Genomic DNA, 20,456 nt, shown 5'->3' with positions numbered 1-20,456 from the left:
AAGGAAAAGTGAACTATATCCTAGGAAAATATCCCATTTTGGTGCTGCCCAGGAGGTGTCTTGCTGTGGTCTGGTGAAGACCAAGAAGTGAGGGGCGTGCTTTGGCAGCAGAAGGCGGCAGTGAGGTTTGTGCTGCAGAAAACTCCCGCCCTGGAATGCAAAAAGATTTTTATGGCCACTAATAAATTAAACCTCATGTGTTGCCTCTAAAAATGCAGTGGTAATGAACCAGCCTGAATTTGCAGATAAGGGGAGCGGAGCACAGGGTAACATGCTCGTTTTCCTGAAGTTGCAGGACCATCCGGCGGTATGGTGAGGTGACACATAGGAGCCCATCTCTCCGGCGCAATAATATTTCCTTCCGGCTTTTGCTCCTCTGCCACAACATACCCAAATATTCTCTTCCAAAATCCTCCCTCTGATTTTTCCTCTAGCAATGCATGGTGTACTTGTTAGTTATCTTTGACAGATTCCTCAGAAAACTGGGATTACTGTCTATCCAGAGGAATGCCTCTCCATTGGAAAAAAAAAAAAAGTTCTGAAAATTAAAAAAAAAAATGCTGAAAACTCCATATGTCCCTTTCTGTCTATTCTCCAGAGCTGTGGTTGCTCAGCAATCCCTTCTTGGAGGACTGGCTGCCAGATTAGTGACACGAGTTCGTTAGGAGGGGGAACACGTTTCTGCAGGTCCCATGCTGAGGAGTGTGCAGGCAGGCGGGAGCTCTGCAAAGCCTTCCACATCTCCCCACCAGCTGATGTGGAAACAGGAGAGGCACCCTTTCCCCAGCTAATATTTTTTTTTTTTTCTTTTCCCTCAGTCCTAGCCCTCTTTCACAGATGTCTTAAGGACCTTACAAAGTCTCTTGCCTGTGGGCTCTTGGCCCTGCTGAAGCAGAAGGTGCCTGCGGGCAGAGTAACCCCCTCTTGGACAGCTGGATGAAGACATCACTCGTCAGGCATCAGCCCTCTCCAGGTAACAAATCTCTCGCTCCTGCTTTGCAGGAATGTCTGCAGTCACACGCTCGCTCGCACCTGAGGCTGTCAGCCTTCAAAGCCCCTTCTGCCCCGCACCCCCCGCTCTCCCGGGCTGACCCCCTCCAGCTGCCTGGGAGGAGGAGAGGTGCACGCACATCCCGGGTTGGGATTTGGTCCTGCGCAGCCTGAACAGGCTCCAGTCCCAGCCAAGCACCTCCCGGCTGTCGGGGCAGTAAGGAAATACCAGCGCAGGGCAAAAGGGAAGGGAACAAACTTCTGCTGCCGGGCTGGAAGGGGTTGTGAGGATCTGGCGCTGCCCTCCTCCCTGAGCTGCAAGCCCCTTCTCCTTCCTCCCTCCTCCTGTCCACCCAACCTGGCTGCTCCACCTAGCCCCCATTGCTACCTGTGCCTTCTGACCTCCCCTACTCTATAATAACAGCATTAATAATAATGATCACTTTAATCTTTTTTTTTTTCTTTTCCCCCCCACCCCGGGGGTGACAAAGTGCAATGGGAGAGCATGAGAAAGGATTTACGTGAGCGTGAAGGGCTCCAGTGCAGGAGGTTACTCCTGGTCGGTGAATTAGTGTCCCTTGGTGTCTTGCCACAGGGAGGTGATGAGATGACAACTCGGTCATCCTGCTGTCACACAGGAGAAAAATGAAAGAGTGTTCAGCAGCAGGAGTGAGGGCTGGCAGTCCTGAGAGGGACCATGCCTGCCGTATGCCGCCCGACACCAGGAGATGGGACCAGCTGTGAAGGCTGTGGCTGAGTTGTCTGTTTAGAAACAGGTTTGGGGTTTAGGTCCACGGCCAGTGAATTTTGGCTGGTCTGCTCCATCCAGGGATCAGCCAAGAAGATCATATTCCCCTTGCGTAACAACATGAAGTGCAGTATCAGGGAGTACATTCTGCCTCAGAAATTGCGTTGCAGTAGATCAGATGATTGACTTGTTAAGCTTTCTGGCTCTCAGTAGGGTTTTCACTTTGCACGCTGTCAAAAGCCAATTTTATTTTTTTTTTTGAGTACTGCATCTGCCTTGTGCTGTGCTGTACGTGGGGAATGGGGTCTTTGAAGCACTATTATGTTTTTTTGCTGGAGAAGCATCTCCTTAGAACAACAGGAAATATTTCCGCGGTCCTTGCCATGTGTCCCAAAGCGTGGATTGCCTCTAGCACATGAGAAAGGTGCTGAAAATAGCAGCATGTGGACCTTGGGGTGAGGGGGACTAAAAAAAATAATAAATGGACACATGGTAGGCACCAGGAGAGAGGCAGTGATGGAGCCCTTCCAGGGAAAATGACCCTCCATTATGGGTCATGGAGTAAACGCAGATGTCTTGAATTGTAAGTAGCCGGAGGAAGCAGAGCAGAGCCATCGCGTGGTTTCCAGGAGAGGGTTTGCCCGGCGGGCAAGGCTGATGGGATGTTGGCCACGGTGCGAGACAGCAGAGCCCAACTTGGATATTAGCTCGGGGGATGGCAGGGCAGCCCTGCCTGGGGCTCGCCAATCGTTCCGGCCTCTCAGCTGCCCAGGAGCAGGTCCCAGGTTGGCTTTCATCCTGTCCTGCAGTCTGGGAGCTCTCTGCCTCCCTGCTCACTCTTAGAATAGTTTTGATTTTATTTTTTTTTTTTGCTTGAACTTTTGGGAGGGGAGGGGAATTTATGGCAGAGAAAAAAAGCAAGCAACTTTGGCCAAAGCCATGCCTCATGCATGGTTTTGTCAGAGTGAAGATTCAAAGTTTGATCTCATATATATATATATATATATGTCACTGGGCAATCCCACCTTTGCTTGCAGCCTTAAGCCTTGAGAAAAGAGGACCCTTAAAATAAATCAAACTCATTATGGGTGAGAATTGGGAATACGCCCTGAGAGGGGAACGGAAGAACTATCCTTCCCAGGCAAACCTGGGTCCTGCTGCTGGGCTAACATCTGCTGCAGGGAAAATTGTTTATATTTCAGTTACTGAGATATGAAAAATAAATAAAAAAAGGGAAAAATCAGTGATACTTTAAAAAATAGTAATAAGGAAGCGGTGACAAATAGCTGATCCACTTATTTGCTTCTGGAGGAGCACCATGATGGAGTGTGTAAGTGCCTGGCAGCAGTTCTCCCTCCTGTGCTCTTCTCACCTCCTGGATCTGAAGGCTTGGCCAGCCGGAGACTGTCCGGTGCTTTCCATCAGTTCTCCATTCATATTGCTTGCGTCCTTCGTAGTGAGTGAAAAAGAAGGAAAAACACAGCTCGAAAAATAAAGGTGAGAGAGATTACGAGGTATCATCCTTTTGTTAAGCATGTGCTTGGAGATCTCTTGGCAAAGTTTTCCTTTTGAAGCTGAATTTGACTGTATTTCTTAACGAAGGGAAGGAGTTTCAGCTGCAAAAGTGCTGTGCAATGAGACACTGAGCTCAGCTCACTGCAGCAAAAAAGGACCTGGATTCTGACCTCACCCGGGCTGCAGGCAGTTGCAGGAGGAATAAAAAGTAAATCTGGGCTTATTGCCATGAGTAATATGATGTCTTTACATCCTGACCTGATTGTATTAATTCTTCATGGCAAATATCATATGGAAGTGGCTGATTAGTACCTAGCAATGAGAGTGGGATTGGCCATCTGGTGCGCTTGGAAGAAAAAAAAAACAAAACCAAAACAAACCAAAAACCACCACGTAATCAAGATGAAACAAAACTGAAAAAACATAAGTCTTTCAAATAATGAATTAGCTGGATTCATTAAATTTCGGTTCAGATTTGTCTTTGCTGACACTTGCGTGTGGGCAGGTCGTGAAGCGGCTGCACGGCTGTAGCTGGGAGAAAAGAGGCTGAGGGCGTGCAGTGAATCGGGCTCATTTTGCAAGTAAAACTCCGTAAGAAACCAGTGGTGTTTTACCTGACTTACTGTCAGGTTTTCCTTTGTTCTGGGCAACCCTATGTTGAGTGTCTGTGAGGCCTTACCCAGGGAGTGCAGCTTGTTTAGAGGCAAAATTAATTAAAGTCAACTTTTTCTTTCCCTGAGTTAAAGCAGACAGGGAAACCGATCTTTTTCTTATGTCTTACCTAAGCTCGGAAAAAGCATCTGAGCCTGGTCTGGCAAGGCAGTCGTATAAATCCTTTCCTTTAAACTCTGCTCACATCTGGCTGCACAATGACAGGCAGCTCCGGGGACAAAAGACCTGTCTGTGCATTTGCTCTTGTTGATTTATTTTATTATTTTTTTTTCCCCTTCCCTGCAGTCCCGAGAGAAGGTGGTATGAGAGAATGGCACTCTGCATAGACCTGAGGAACCCTGCAGAAGCTCCTCTTGGGGTTTGGCAGCAGAGATGTCCCATGAGATCTACCACGGCTGAGGGTCGTCTTCTGGGGCATGCACACTTACTGACTGAGATTAGCCTTCAGATGCTACGATACTGGGACTTTTGCTGAAGACTTTGTTGCTGCTGTTAGAAGTAGCCAGGAGGAGCCCAGCTTGGTTTGGAAAACAGGGTGGGAAGCTTGAAATGACTACTAGAGGGCTCCAGGGGGATGACAAAGTGGCCGGGTTCCTTGGATGGGTGGGGAGAGCAGTCAGGGAACCTGGGTTTGAGTCAGTGGTTTCCATCTGTGTAAGGGTTGGCCAGAGGTGAGCTTCAGCTTGCTCTTCAGCCAAATGTCCTTGCTGGACTGGCCACTCGTGAAAGACCTGGGTGTGCCAGAAGTTTACTGTGCTCTGCAATGCTTCCTCCTGGAAAGTTTCATTTATTTTTGCTAGCCATGGCTTTCCTGCACAGCACCTATGTGGGCTGTGAATAAGTGAGTTTGGATGGCAGGGCACTGGAATGGGTGGTGGAAAGGGGATGAGACCTCTTGGCTGAGACTGTAGAGACCACGTCTGTATGCTCGCCCCCCAGAGCTTGACTAATCCAATGCTAAATCCCTGGAATCAAGGAGTTCTTGAAGGCAACACCAAGGATGCTAGGAAGTGGTGGATAAATCTATCAAGAAAAGCTCATAGAGCTTCACTTGAACAGCATACGCTGCTATAGATTAGGTTTAGGTTCAAATGTACAGACTATTACTCCTGTGGCTTTGACTGTTGGTCAGACGACACATCCCCTGCGTTGGGATGCTGCAACGCTTGGGCAGTGGTCTGGGAGTTCAGTGCTGCTGTTGTGATGCTGCTCAGAAGGGAATAGACCAGAGCAGACACACCATGAGGGCTGGTTCCCACCTCTTGGAGGGGGACGTGTGTGGGTGCTTCTACCATGTGGCATCAAAATAGGTGGTTTGGGGCAGTCCCTTTATGTTTGACCTAAAAAGTCACCATAATAAGCATTATGAAGAATCGCTGCAAGTTGCTGCTGAGTTGCAGGATAAGACGAACATTTAGGGAAACATCTTTCCTCCCTTCCCCAGACTCAGCTTCAATCCCCACCTCTCCTCCCCTCTCCCTGTGTGGCCCTTGTGCTCTCCTGAGTGGCTGCAGTTCTGGGGTGCAATGGGTTGTTTTCCACGGGTTTAAGAGTGACTGGGAAAAGGCAGTGTTTGGCCTGGGGTGGTTCACAGCCTCCCCCCACACAGGACGCCCTGCAGCCCCGACCCCTGCTCTTCATGCTGGTGGAGCATCACGTGTGAGCACCATCTTCAGCTGCAGACTGAAGGAGTTATCTCTGATAACAAAACTGCTCTTCTGAGAAAGAAACAGGGCCCTGAGTGTTCAGAGGGAAGCAGAAGCGTGAAGGTACCCACTGAACAAAGCAGCGCTGTGAACCTGCATGGGAGGCCAGATCCCTTGGTCCCAGCTTATAGGGAGGAACCGAGTGCCTTTGTCTTTATTCTCCATTTACTACGTGCCTAACGAACTCTGGTTTTGCTTTTTAATTTAAGCCTGCCCTTCTTCCCCCCCCCCCCCCCCCAAAAGTTACTGATCAATGCTATAATCCAGCCCGATTGCTCGGCAGACCAGCAGTGCTCTACAACCATGGCCTTTTTAACAGGCTCCTTATTAAGTGTGCTGCTCGCCAGGTAAACAAGCCGGGGGAAGGCTGCTGCAGAGTGATGTATTTCCCAAACACTCCGGAGTTGCCAAAGCTGTGGACCAAAGCGTATGTGTGTGTGTGATCAGAGCCATGAGAGAAAGTCATTTGTCACTGGCTGTACTGACAGATGCTCTTAATTGTCCACGCCTTTCTCTGAAGGATGAGTCATGGTCGTGCTGGGAGAGCAGCAAGGGTTTTTTCTTCCTCGGTTGCAGAATAACTGTAAGCAGTAGATGTATACGCTTACTGCAAAAAGCCCTAAATTTGTGATATTCATGGAGAAACCAAGTTCCCAGGACACAGCCAGCACCTTATATCCCCTATTAACGGTTGGACTTGATGATCTTAAAGGTCTTTTCCAACTTAAACGATTCTATGATTCTATTTAAGCGGCTGCCGGAGGATCCAACTTGATGATGTTGCAGGATGAAGGCTTACGTGCTGTGGGCTGAGACTGTGCAAACACCCTCCCGTCTTCCCAGCCCTGTTCCACCTTCACTAGATGAGGTCTTCCCCGGATTTATTTCCCGTAGGATTGTAATGATGCATTTCAGACTTCTACTGTAGATATTAAGCTGGTTCCAGGGAGGTATTTTGTGGCTGTGGCGGCTGATGGTTGCAGTGAGCCGGGGTGTGGTGACCCCGGCATGTCCCTCTCTTGGTACTGCAGGTTTTGCTCTTCTCAAAGGTGCGGGGCTGCTGCTGGAAATTGCGCTGTTGATCTCTGGAAGGTGGCTGTCAGGCTGTGAGCAGCTAAGAGTCTGACTGCGACTTTCCTATTTATTTTACTTAAAGATGCAAACAACAAGCAGGCGGGAACCACTCTTGATCATTCACAAAATCCGTCTGGGTTTTGCACCAGTGACCTGCAGGTCAAAGGCTTCGTGCCCTCTTCAGTCCCAGAGAATTGAGTCTATTGTTGCCCACGAACTGCAGGTACAGCCTGGCTTTCAGCCACTGCTTGCTTTTGAAGCCTGGTATGCAGCTTCGGAGTGTCCCCTCATTGTCACACTTCAGCTTTTCACACCGTGTTTTCGTATCCGAAGGCTAACAAAGCGGGATGGGGATCGGCAAGCCATGCAGCTTGTGATGGGCCAGACCCAGGATCCTTCATCCCTCTCCTTCTCTCCAAGGCTGTCGTGGCTTGGGTGAAGCTCTACCTGGTGGTAGATCTGATCAGCCCACCATCTCCTGCAGCCCGTCTTGGAGACCATCTCATGAAATGCAGACCGCAGGTCCCTCCCCATTGCCTGCCAGCCCGTTCCTTGTGTATCTCCTATATATGAACCTCTGATTTCATGCCCTGGGGAAGCATCTTTGTGATAGCATGCCCGAAGGTGGATGCTACGTTGAGGCCAAATTGGTACGTTATCCCATTTTTTGCATGGCCGGTGTGATGCAATGAGCGGTTAGGTGTTGTCTCTGCATGGCTGCTTCCAGCGGCAAACATTTTGCTCTGGGATCGCTCCATTTCCCAGAGAAGTGATTTTTATTTTTTTTTTTCCCCCCCTATATTTCTCCTATGGACTCCTGATATTTGTTCATTACTAATCTAACCATAAACAGCCTCTTGCTTGAAAGCAAGCCTTTGCCAGCTGATTATGGGAAACCTAAAATACCCTGAACTCCGATTCATCAGGGTGTGATAAGATTTGATCCTTTTATAACTGGTATGTGGATGACTGATGGCTTTATAAATAATAATATCATGTGACTAATATGACACATAAATTATAATTAATAACAACATTCCATGGGGTGGGAAGGGTGGATTCAGCCAGACACCTTTCCCACCCCATCCCCATCTGAAACAACACGTCTGTGGCAATAAAGCAAGTGTTAAAAGTACACCTGGCGTGGCACAGCGTATAATAAATGCCACAGAGTGAGTCACAAATAAAAAAAAAAACCACCAAAAAACAAGCTTCCATTGATGAAAAAATTAAGGGAAAGATAATCAGCAAGTGACATCAGCTGTGACTGACGGCACTGTGCAAATATGCATAATTATGCAAGCAATTTGCTTAGCATCGATGGTATCTGTTAGGAGGTAAAACCAGCCCGGTGCGCTGTGGGAAGGTCCACACAAATCGCAACGGGGCCAGCGCCTGCGAACCTGATTTAGAGCTTCACCGAACTATGGATCGTCCCTGCAACCGCTTGGCCTCTGGGGAGCTGGAACGGTTTCTGCTACCTGCCTTTTCCATGTGCCGGCGACAGCTGTGACCAAGGCAGGGATAACTCCCACCTCCAGGGATCAGCTGACTAGGCAAATATATAATTGCATTTATTTGGTTAAAGGAAAAAAAAACCCCAACACTCAAAACACCTTATAGCAACCTTAATATACGTTTGTTCGTTTGTTCCAATGTTAGCAGGACTCCAACATACTGTTTTCAAAATATTCTCGTTTCTCTCCAGTGGTTTTACTGCTTCCAAATACGTTCCGTGCCCCAGCTCAGCAGTAGGCAGTTATTTAAAACAATACATTTCTCTTAAGTGCGGGGTTTTCTCAGAGGTCTTGGCTTGTTCAGACTTTAACTAAGCTTTTGCATGCAAATTTAATGTGTCATTGCGGCATACTTAGGAATAATTAATATAGAAGGGTTACTTGTAAATTAGTACTAGGGACAGATTTGTGAACCCAACCCCAGCAGCATTTTTCCTTTAAACGCTCGAGCCGATGACAGGTTTGATGTGAGAGTGTCAAGTGACATTTACTAGCCAGGAGTATTTATATTCTGGATGTGTGTGGTGGGAGGTTTTGGGTTTTTTTTCCCCCCCTCACTTTTTTCTCTTCCCAAATTTTGCAGCTGCGCTTTGATTCACACGAAGCGGCCAAAGCTGCGAGTTTAGAGTGTTCCAGTTCGTTCCCTCGTTAGAAACCAGAATGGCAATTCCAGCGACCCCCCCGGGGAAAGGGGCTGTGGTGTTTTACCTCCAATATGAAGGCAGGCAAACTTATCTCATGAAATCTTGCCTGAGATACGGTGAATATAGATGTATCTGCTACAGCGTGAAGCTTTTCTCTGTTAAACGCCACAGAAGGCTGCAAATACTTTGGGGGTGCAAGAGGCAGCTCTTTTGCTGCCCAGGAAAGGTGACTCCTTATTAACTGCAACATCTTTCCGAAAGCGCAACGTAAAATATTTGGGAATTTATTTATTTATATTTTTTTTTTCCCCCAAATGTAAAATCAATCAATTGGAAAACTGCAAATTCCCTCCTAAAAGCTTAGAGGGGAGGGAAAGCCCTCCTGTTTCAGGATGCAAACTGGCTTGTTACTGAAGGGGATTGGGAACAAACCTCCCCTGAAACAGCTGGGGCCGATCCCCAGCGGAGTCAGGATGCGGGACCAGATGGTCAGGCCTCCTTTGACAATTCTATTCTTTATTTACATGAAAACACACTTTTGGTTGGGGGAAAAAGAATTGCAACCAGTTCTGCTGTGGGCGAATGTAACGAAAATGGAAAAACTTCTCTATTCTGACACGTTTACTGCCTTTTTGACTGTCGTATCACTGGGAATATCAAACAAGGAGCAAGCAGATCAAGAAGGGAAAGCATCAGCTCTTTTTTTGGCTTCCCGGGACCAGCAGAAATCCAGAGAAAAATTGCTGGTGGTTGATATATCGACCTGTTTTCATTAGAACTTCAGTGTTTCTTTCAGCTGAAAGAGAAGATATGATATGTCTTGATTAAATGAAATGTCATCTGAGTGTTGAATTAATTACGTAGAACATGGGCAAGGACTTGGGATTGTATTAATTTGGCTGCTCTGGAGAAAACATCAATAGGCTGTTTGCGAATGATAACTTTATACTCTGTCATCTTCTACGTAGGCATCTCGCAGCTCTTTGCAAACATTGATGTATTAAGCTTGGTCGAGGTAGGAAAGCATTAAAATTCCTCTTTTGTACAAGCCAGAGTAGCACTGAGAAAGCTTTTCAGGCTTTTCCTCTGCAGTTCAAAGGCAAAGGGGGTTTGATGTGCAAAGGTGGGCAGGACTGGACCCTAAATAAACCATTAAAAGCCTTTCTGGTGCCTCAGTCCTACTGAGTTGCACAGGATCGGCAGAAGAGCTGGTAAGAGAAGACCAGATTTCCATGGTTTTCAGCGCTGTAGTTTTAAAATTAGTATTAAGTTGTTCCCTGCCTGGTGGTTTATTAAGAACCAGCCACAGCCAGGCTTTGGCAAAGATCAAGGTGATTTTTACAAGCCCAGGTTGACTCAAGTGAGTTGTCATGTACTGCTTTCTGGGAAAAGGCAATTATAACTCAGGAGGTTCTGATTTGGAAATTATTTTGGCAGATGCATTCTTTTTAAGTATATTTATGCATGCTAAAGCAGTAGTGAATATGAGGCGATGGGAAAGGTGAATCAAAGCAAAAGTCTGAGTGGGGTCATGTTGTATTTCAGAGAAGTGCTAAAAGCAAATTTTAAGATATTCCATGGGCTTACCACCGCATTTTAAAGGTCGCTTAGGGCTTGAGGACGGGCTCTGTGTGACTCCTGGAACTTTGTAAAAGTGCTTGAAACCTGCCTTTTTGAAAGACCACGTGGGCAGAGATGCAATGGCTGATCTACCCACAACATCTGAGCCCTGGTTCGGGTTATATTAGGGACAAGGCAGGATAATCGTGCGGGTTCGCTGCCTGCTCAACCCTTCACCTTCTCCTAAAGGTGGCCCAGGCAGATTCTGTTACGTATGGAAGCGCAGAGCCCTCCCCAGCCAGGTAGCGTATATAAATAGCAGGAATCATTACTGGCAATTGTCGTGTGAGATTTTATAGTGCAGGCGTAGTTTTATGGTTGTTATTTATTTTTACGGTTCGTTGGATCCAGGCCCCCAATTTACTTCATAGCTCTCCAATGTCAACAATTATCAGGCAGCTGCTAATTGGGGCTGGATCGGGATCAGCAGCCTATCGCTGAAAATCTCTGTGGGTGACATTTCTGACACCCCCGAAATCAATGGCAACAAGCCCAATGACACCGAGAAAGCCAGAAATTTCCCATCTCCAATGACAGGTCTGCAGAACTCAGAACGAATCCCGATTTCCATACCGATAAAAGCTAACGAAGCGTGGAGGAGCTTCATTAAGTCATAAGCAGTTTTTGCATTGGTGGCTGGATGCAAGGGAGGGATCACAGGGTTTTTTTTGTGTTAGTGGTTGTATAACCGTGTAGGACAGTGTTCTGGAGAACTCAACCTTTGGATGATGATGAGAGAAAGACAAAAGGTAAGGGAAGAAGGAAGCATTATGGCGTCATTAGAAGAAACAGGAAAAGAGTAAAAGCATTGACCTTTTTGACAACATTTCTTAAATTTCAAATTCCCCAAAAAAGTAGCAAAAAATTCAAAAATAAAATGTAGACTTGGCCATAATTTGCTTCCAAAAAAAAAAAAACCCCACCCCAATGACAACCAAAATGTCAGCTGTAATTTTTGGTCTCAGAACCTATTTAAGCCTTTAGTTAAATTCAGGTTTTTTTTCTATGCATCTTCTATGGGGCAAAATAGTAAAAAATGGTGTTCCCCACCTGCTCTACTAGTGGCAGAGACCAACGTGTGCTACGTGACCCTTGCTGTCCCTGTTGCCACCTGTCCCGTTGCTTTCAGGGGGCAGAGCCTGCAGACCCCGTGCCAGCTGTAGTGCAGGAGGGGCAGGAGTTCGGCACCTCCAACCTGCCTCTTCTGCAGGCGGAGGTGGCAGATCGTGGTAATCTTTCCGAGCGGCGCGAACAGTTGACGTATGTGCACTGAGGACAATTTTAAAATGTGGGTTTGATAGATTTTTAAAAATCTAAGCCACTCTCGGTGGTGTTTTTCTGTCCGAGAAACCACTAAATCTGTCGTGCTCTGCTTGTGTGCCATGCAGGGAGGTTGCAAACACCCCAGAAATGATTCCCCCAGCCCTATATTTCACCTTCGTTTTGATTGCTCTGTCATTTTAAGACTTTAGATAATAGGCCATTATTCTCAGAATTGCTGTTATATTTTATTAATAGGATGGGGGGGAGAAATTTATTGTCACAAACTCTGAAAGATTTGCACTTGGAGCGCTCACAGCTCTTGAAAAGGGCAATTCATTTAGCTGCCTCGTTTGATGGATGTAGACTCTCGTCTCCTCCTCCCTACTTTTCCAGGTCCTACCAGCATTTGCAGCCCGTCGGGGCAGGTCCCCTTCAAGGTTGGCGGCAGGACCGGCAGTTTGGTCTCTTGGTCTCCAAGCATCGTCTGGAGCTGATCCTCCGCCAGATGCGGCGGTGGGTTGTAGTGGTGGAGGCTGGGTTAGTGCTGGTGGCTGGAGCCCAGAAGATCTGAGTTTTCCTCTCGCATCTGTGCGTGTGGGTGTGTGTACACGTACGTACAGCCAGAACAAGTCTGTTCCTGTTTGGGAGATCAGTGTCAAAAGTGTATTTTGTAAGAGCTGGCCGGGCTCCTGTTTCCACATTACTAACCAAAAGCAGTTAGCTGGTTTTTTTGGGGGCCTCTGCTTTTCCAAATCAGTGCACGGCTCTGTCTCTTCCTTTAGAAAAAGGAAGGGAAGGACATGCTCCAGAGCCATTTCTACAAAAAACCTCTCTGTTGAAGGGGCCTTAGCAGTTTGTCCCGGTTTGGTGGGGCTGGGTATGACAGTGTGGACAACTTGTGACTGCAGCGGTAAGGGAAGGGAAAACCCCGGCTGGGGGATGGGGACCGACTTGCAAAAAGGTTTCTGCTCCCCTGGTGCTCTCAAGAAAGGAGCAAGTACAGACACGTTGGATCTAGCTGCGTCTCTCCCTTTGTCTCTACAAATCGTACCTTCTCCAAAGCTCCAGATGCTTAGTGCAAGGAGGGTTTTTTTACCCCAAAGTGCTTGAACACCTGAGGCTGAAATTCCTGTTCTCACTTCTGCCTTCCCTTCCCCAGGCTGGGTGTCTCCTTCATTCGTTATCCCTGGTTGGGGGGTAAGCTACTGATTGCAGTGTCCTGCAAGCGCCCATAATTCTCTTCGGTGAAAAGCATCATCCGGGGGTATTTTAAGCATCACTATACTGTTGGGGATGGGGAGAGGAGTAATGTATGTTGGACCAAGTGGCTTTGTGAACCCCTCGGTGGCTGTGGGCATGTCAGTGGCCGGCCCGGCCCAGCCTCCGCTAGGAGGAAGAGGAGGGGGAAGGAAGGAAGGAAGAAAGGATGGAGAGCATGGCTTGCCCCAGTCAGTGCCTTAACCCATCCCGCTGCCCCTGGATTGTAGCATCTGGGGCGGGGGGGGGCAAACAGCAAGAGGTGGCCCTCAGGGGAAATAAGACACCTGTGTGGGAATCAGCTTTAGTTACTAGCCCTTGCCTGACTGTTGGTTGGTTTTTGTTTGTGTTTTTTTTTTTTTTTTCTTCTTCTTCTTTTCCTTTGACACATTTTTCTCCAGCTCCTTTTTCTGTCAGACCCAGAAAAAATGGTATTTCATCTGCAGATACAGCCTACAGCTGGAGTAAATGTATGCATACCTGCACCTTTGACTGGGTTGAGGTATTTGTCGGGGGGAGCAAAAGTGCTTCCATATTCTTGGATGAGGGTTGTGCATTTTATGCAAAGGGGGAATATAAATTCATAGCTACCCATTACAGAAGTAGCAGCTGGTCTTATTAGATGTGTTTGTCTCCTAACTGATGCGATGCAGTCACCAAAGTGCTGGTTTATGGTCTGAAAGAGGACGGTGCAGCCCGGCCTGTGACAGCTGGAGGACGGGGGGGGGCTCTATGAACCCCCCACGGCCAAACTGGGTGGTGGTGGTGGGTGCTGGCAAACAGCTGTCCAGACAGCCAGCCTGTGCACGGAGCTCCTGGGGATCCTGCCTTTACCTTATTAATGCAAAGACCTCAATGACATAAACCAACATTGACAAGTTGGTATCCCGTATGGAAGGATTTGAAGATGATCTTTCCTGGAAGAAATGCTCCCAAATATTCTTATTGATGGAGTTGGAAAGAGAAATGGGAATTACTGACTCCCTGTTCAATCTGCAACCGACAGATCCAACTGTTGAAAGAAATCAGTTGGGAAGTCAGTGGGTGCTTTCTGATGTTTTAGTGGTTCATTTCCAACGTTTCTAGTCATACCCTTTCAAATCTCAAGCTTCAAAAATCCTTGATTAGGTACAAACAGTATGGGCTGGTTTCCAAAGCTGCTGAGCTGTTAAGAACATTTTGACAATGAGAACGGGCACGTTAGATGCCCAAATATACACTCCGGAGCCCAGGTTTAAGCGTCTGGGTTTTCACGCTTTGTTTCTACTGTCTGCACCTTTAAAAAGTAGAAAACAGCTACCATGTCACTCCCTACTTATCATTAATCCAAACGATTTGAAGATAGTTCATTGTGTTATAAATCAGTCCGTTCCCTTTCTTAATTCGCTGTGTTGCAAATTGTCAGGCTATAGAAGTTTTCTGTGCGTTAACACAATAGATCTTGCGTTGTCCCTGCTGTTTTCTGAGCACCGTACGGCTAGCAGCAGTCAGATTTATACATTTTTTTCCCATTTTGAAGTTTTCTCTCGTTAGGTTGAGTTCTCGTGCAGCTGCTTCTGTCTCTCTGCTGGCTACTGAATCTTTAAGGTCCCGTCATTTCGGGGGGACGGGGCTCAAAAGGTCCCTGGGGAGAGCTGCTTTGCATCCTGAACTCAGGAGCAAGTGTTACAGGTCCCAATTTGCAAACAAGGAACTGCTGACACTAATTATCTTGGTAGCTTATTTATCTCTTGATAGTTACTGCAATCCAATTAAAATCATTGTTCCTTGCAGGTGGCGTATTCCTCCATTTGAATTTCGGGAGACATAAACCACAGCAGCTTAGGGGGAAGATCCTTCTGTGACGGGAAAATTCACTTTTGAAAATTTGCTGTGAAATTCACTTTCGTTTAAAAGAAGAAAAAGAAAAAAAAAACTTAAAAAATGCAGAGACTATGGAGTGATCACAAGCCTCCAGCAGTGGAGATTTAAGAGGGTAAATATTGTTAACTTGCTTAGAACCCTTAAATCATGATTCGATTTTAATGATATTGGATAAATGAGGTCTTGAATTACCAACAATTTCTGAGAAAATTGTCGCGAGAAAGCAGATCTATGCACGCCGGGGCGGAATGTGTTTTAGAAAAAAAAAAAAAAATATAGTTTTGTTTTTTAAAAAATTCTCACCGTCGTCTTTCAAGTGGTTCCTGAGAAAATTATCTTTAAGTAACTGCGGGGAATTGGCATGGTGATTTAGAGTCGGGCTGAAAACGTGGGTGCACGTGGGTCCTGACAGTGAAATTGGAAGTAACGTATACGCTGAGCTATGAGACGGCCATTGCTTTAATGAAAGGCATAACGGTGACACTGCATGAACTTAATATTTAGCCGGTGACGTTTGCGCTTCGCGAGAGCCCAGGGGAGGCAATTAGGAGGGCTGTAGAAGGAGGGAATAATTTTACCTGTCACGTTTCTAAGTGGGCAGCTCTCCGTGTGTGTGTGTGCCTATGTATGCGTATTTGTATGTCTGTGACAGAAATTAATGGAATAGAGACGCTTGGCGGGGACTGTCAAGCCTGTGGTTAGAGGTGGGGAAGGAGCTATTTGCAAACCCACAAGATTTATTTGTGGAACTGGTGGGTAGGTGGGGGGTGAAGTTAGCAGACTTTAGCCTTCAGGGCTTTCATCTGCTTTAAATTCAGTTGAAAAAAATTGCTAATTGTAACAGCAAGTAGGTAAGTTACCCATGTATATCTTACAGATGACTTCATTATATCTTTTATTTAAAAGTAATTCTCTGATGCATTTTTTTTTTTCCCCCCTGTTTCTCAGAATGTGACTGGGGAGTGGTAGGGGGAGGAGGCTCCAAATTCAGCACTTGCAGCTCACAGGTCTCTGAATGGCATTGTCCTGCCCAGCATTAACCTGGCAAACCAGAGCTGTGTCCTTTTGGGATGGAAAATTAAATGGCATTAAGCTGGTGTGAAATGCTGTACAAAAATGGTCCTCGCTCTGTGGGCTTGGAAATACCGGAACTGTAGTGCAACACATGCTCCAGTGCTTGCAGGAAGGTTTGGCTGATGTCAACTTTGTGGTCACCATGGTCTTCAGCTACTGCTGAACTCCACATCTTTCATCTCCGTTGTTTTTGGGAGGTGTAGATCTACAGTATCTCATGCCCAAGGCAAATAAAGCTGGTGAGGGACAACAAGTGCACAGAGCACCAAAATGCCGAATCCAAAGAGTCATTTCAGTGTCAAGTTCTTAATGATTTTCCATTCTCTACGAGGTGTTTGTGGGTTGACTTTTTCTTTTCCCCCCAAACAAACCTTCTGCCCCATCTCAGTGCTCACTTAAGGCATCTCTAAGTTCCTTGCTGTAGAAGAGGGTTCTGGAGACAGCACTGGGGACATAACCAAGACTTCCTCATCACCATGCAGTTGCCCGTGCCAAACAGCTGAACCATCTGAGTTCCTCACCTGACCTGCTGGCTGGTGCAACTGGGCCCAACGCCTACCACAGGCACTGCGAGGGGTTTCAAAGTAGGGGACGGACATCTCAGGAGCTTGGCTCTGGTGCCCTGAAGCAGCGATGGAGCCAGGTATTGTTGCTTCTCCTCATCGCTTGCCTAGGTACCTGCCCTGCTTCTGCCAGAAGTTATTGGCCCGTATCAGTTGGGCAGTGTGAATACACGGATCAACCGCTGCAGCAGATGAGCAAACGCATCATCAAGCAGTGCTTTGAGCTAAAACACTACTGTGACTTTAAACATTACTGTGACTTTAAACATTACTGTGACTTTAAACATTACTGTGACTCTGAGGCAGTTATTTTTGGGGGAATATGTATGAACTAGTGCTTAAAAACTTGGCTTGAGCCAAGGGCAGAGAAGACGCCTCACTTAGCCTAGGAATGCTTTTGACAGAGACACGTTGTCACTGTATCTCTTGGCTGGGAATAAGTTGTACCTTTCTTGCAAATTGAAAGATTTTGCCGAAGTCCAACCGCTGTAGGAACAGCGGCTTCTCTCTTGATCACTTTTTCGGTTTTAAAACCCGTTTCTAGTCCAGCGACGAGGAGAAAACTCAAAGCTCATTCAAATGAGATTTTTAATGGAGAAAGTCACGTTGAATCTAAACCAGTTTCATGTTCTTCTCTGTATAAGTCGTGACTTTTTAAAGACCAGGGACTGACACCGCAGTTAACGTTGTGTTACCCATGCTCGGCACTTGTCTGTGAGTAGAAAGGTGATGGTGGGGAGGAGCTTGTGGTGTTATTTTTCCAAGGGCCTGATGGTTTAGCTATCTAATTTGGGAAGCGGGACTGTGTCCCGCTGACTCTTATCACCCTTTCAGCGAGGCAGATAGCGGCCAGCGCATTACTCACTGTTACCCCAGAGATATCTGCTCTCTGAGTATGTGTTATAAAACGTGGCAGCCAAAACGGTGAAACCTCTCAGCACCCGGCACAGGGAGGTGGCTTTAGCCCCATAGGGAGAGAGGTGGATGGACGTGTCCTTGTCACCTGCTGCAGAGGATGCAAGAGCCTTGTTGGCTCTGCTCTGTTGTCACTCAATTAGCCAATTCTCTGGGGGATTGAAGGATGGAGAGGGGATAAACCATGATATAGGGAAGTTCCTTAACTTAGATTACTGTCGCCAATACTGCAATAATAAGGACAACTTTATTATAGTTAAAGAAGAAAAAAAAAAAAAATCCCTCTCTATCTGTTGCTGTCTGCTCCCCGACAGCTGGTTGTGAGGCACCAGGAAGGGATTTAACCTCTTACGAGCACTTTGCAGCTTGGTCTTCCACGCAGGGTTTCAACGTGCTTAGCTCACGTGTGCGGTTTTTATTCCCGTTTTGCAGATGGAAAATAGAGCCACACAGTTCGGAGGTGCCTACAGCTCCTTGCTGAAAATCCAGCGTGGCCCTGGCTGCGGGTGAGCTGGTGGCGCAGCGCGCAGCCTGGATCGCCCCGCGCTCATCCGGATTTACCCCTCGGGGTGATCCCACGCACTGGACTTCGGTGGTGGTGAGTCTGGACAGGCAGCAAATCCTCCCATCCTCAGGAGCGCTCCCTGTTTTGGTCCGGGGAAAAGCTATGAGATCTGGCTCTCAAATGTTCTTCCGGTGTAAAAATGGGAGTTTTCGGAAGATGGGCTGAAGCTTTCCCTGCAGTTTTGGAGAATGCTCTAGGCTCCGTTCTAGCAGAGGTAAACTTCCTTTTGCTCTCACTGGGGGTGTGGGGGAAGGAAAAGATGGAGTGGAAAGTGTTTGCCATTTCCTCCAAGTGCGATAGAGAGCTTTTGGGATTGCACTGGGCTCCGGTACCTGCCATGCCATGGGGCTGCACCTGCTGCGGGTGTGACAAATACATGAAATACATATTGCACACAAGCTCCTGGATCCCTTTAAAACAGGGTTCATGCTTTAACTTGCAAAGATGAAGAAACAGCGATAGAGAATTTATTGATTTTTTGCCAGTGGCAGAAATGTTTGTTTGTAGCCGGTCTTCTGACTTGAAACAAAACAACAAAACTCCCCCAAACCCCTCCAAAATCATTTAGCAGGTTCTCTCCATGATGTTCTGATGGACCCTATGGATTTTCAGACCCACCTGCTTGTGGATGCTCGTTCTGTGTGACCGTGAAAATGGATATTGCGGAGGCTGGAGGGCCCTGGGTAGAGCCATGAGGCTGGCTTGATGGGAGGAAGGTGCAGGTTGCACCTTCTCATCGTGATGTGATGCATGATCCCACACTGACTGGTGTTACCAAGAAGCACCTGTGGCTTTGTTTGATCACCCTTACATCTGTCCCAGGGCAAACTGGCCTATTAGCCAGGAACCCACCAGTTTGTGTATCTGTGTGTAGTGGGGAGCAGAGACAGAAGGAAGCAATATTGAGTCACAGCAGTCAAGAAGTGTCAAAGAATGGCAATTTTTGATGCACAAAAGGGTAAGTGATGCTGAACTCTTTCTAGTCTGATTCCAGCTGAACACAAAGCTTTTTACCCTCTTAATCCTCACTCCCGAGTTATAGCTCAGATGTCCAGGTTTTTATGGAGATTCTTTTCTGTGTGTGACCCTGGTCCCAAGCAAATAGCAAGGCGCCCCTGACTGTTGGGTGGTGTGCGTTGAACGTTGAGTGTGGTGTTGATCTTGTAAGCTTTTTGGTTGTTTGCCTCCCTTACTGACCGTGAGGGGAATCAATGGGAATCCTTCCTGAGAAAGAAAGAAACCTAAAGTGGCCATGGGCGTAATATCTCACTTCCCGTTTTGATTTGTGGAAGGTGAACCCAAGTTGCTCCTCACTCTTCTGAGGAGACCCCTAACCTTCCTGCGCTGCCTTCAACGGAAGCTGTTCCTGGGCTCTCCTCTGTCGTCTTCCCACCTAAACCGTTCACTTCCCTCCTCACCAAATACTGAAAGGTTCCTCCGCGCTTCCCAGCGCGCGGACTGTCATGACTATGAATCCGTGTCTCCTGGCTGTAGATATGAATGCCCTGTTTTGTTTTGAGCCTTGTTTGTATTATTTTTGATTTGCATATTCGGGCTTGACATAAAACCCAGCGGAGAGGCTCTCACTCAGCCGAGGCCACTTCTGCATTCGCCGCAGATGAGCGTGGTGCTCCAGGGAACCAGTTTTATTCCAGGCTTCGCCAGCGATTCATTTCTGGATGCTGTCTCTGTGATCCCCTTTGGGCCTCAGTTTCCTGTTCTGTAAAATGGAGATAATACCCTTTTATGGCACAGGGCTGCTTTGAAGCCTTCACAAAATACCCTGATGTGTTTGGATGAAAGTTTCTATAAAGTAGATTTTTTTAAAAAGCATGCAGCTCTCATTGAGGAGCTTGTGTGAAGTGATTGGGGCTGCAGAATTACTCCCCAGGATGAATGTGTCTGTGTCGAACCCTCAGACAATGCTGAACACTGGAACAATATTCGTGTAACTTTTCTAAAGGCATCCACTGTCGGCGCCCATGGCAGGGTTTGCTGCTATTCATTCTTTTTGTTTATTTTATGGAAATCCTTTTTCCTTCTCATTGAAAACACAAACAAAAAGAGGGGATGACAAAAAAATAAAGAATTTCGCCCTGTAAGCCCCATAAAATTGATTCATCCCGAAGAAGTTTTTAACAGTGCCAACCCTCTGCCTGTCTGTCCGATTTTAAAAGAAACTCTCCTCTTTCTCCTGACTGTCGTATTATGGGGGAAAAAAACCGCGAAAGCGGGAATGAAAGCGATGCAGAATTTTTGTCTCCTCTCTTTTCTCACTCCGGTGCCTTTATGTGTGCTCTCTCCCACCTCCCCCTCCTCCATCGCCCTCCCTCCTGCTCTGCCTCAGTTCCCATTGAAATGTCAAATGCAGCAGTTGTCTGCAAGTGAAAGAGGGGCTCCCTGGTGGGAACAGGCTGCCCTTCTAACCTGAAGGCCTCGGCTGTTCTCTTCTCCCCTTTTTGGTGTTTCC

General features: G+C 47.1%; 1 long non-coding RNA gene across 1 annotated transcript; it reads left to right on the top strand.

The window, feature by feature from the left end:
• The first annotated feature begins 205 nt into the window (after positions 1–205).
• On the top strand, positions 206–18,200 carry LOC141748825 (uncharacterized). The gene is made up of 3 exons (XR_012589107.1): positions 206–973; positions 14,780–14,981; positions 17,854–18,200. It is a non-coding gene; the product is annotated as an uncharacterized LOC141748825 (long non-coding RNA).
• The last annotated feature ends 2,256 nt before the right edge of the window (positions 18,201–20,456 follow it).

The sequence above is a fragment of the Larus michahellis genome, chromosome 9 (assembly GCF_964199755.1).
Source record: "Larus michahellis chromosome 9, bLarMic1.1, whole genome shotgun sequence".
Lineage (NCBI taxonomy): Eukaryota > Metazoa > Chordata > Aves > Charadriiformes > Laridae > Larus > Larus michahellis.
The sequence above is the reverse complement of the archived record's forward strand: the minus strand, read 5'-3'. Positions and strand labels throughout refer to the sequence as shown.